Raw genomic sequence first — 330 nt, 5'->3', positions numbered from 1 at the left:
TACTTTGTAGACGATAAAGCCACCAGGTAGGGTTTAGGGTTTAGGGTTTAGGGTTTAGGGTTTAGGGTTTAGGGTTTAGGGTTTTTAGGGTTTAGGCTTGATTTACTTATGGTCTAGGGTTTAGGGTTTAGGGTTTAGGGTTCAGGGTTACTTAGTATGGTTTTGTGTTATTTTGTGTTTTTAATCGATACAAACTAAAGGGTTTAGGGTTTAGGGTTTAGGGTTTAGGGTTTAGGGTTTAGGGTTTACGCAGCTTTTCTAGCTGCGCATCCACCGCGTTTTTTTTTTTTTGATTTCTTTTGAATTTGTGTTTTCTCCTCTTTATTTATT

The sequence above is a fragment of the Eimeria mitis genome, genomic scaffold (assembly GCF_000499745.2).
Source record: "Eimeria mitis Houghton genomic scaffold, Emh_scaff588, whole genome shotgun sequence".
Lineage (NCBI taxonomy): Eukaryota > Apicomplexa > Conoidasida > Eucoccidiorida > Eimeriidae > Eimeria > Eimeria mitis.
The sequence above is the reverse complement of the archived record's forward strand: the minus strand, read 5'-3'. Positions refer to the sequence as shown.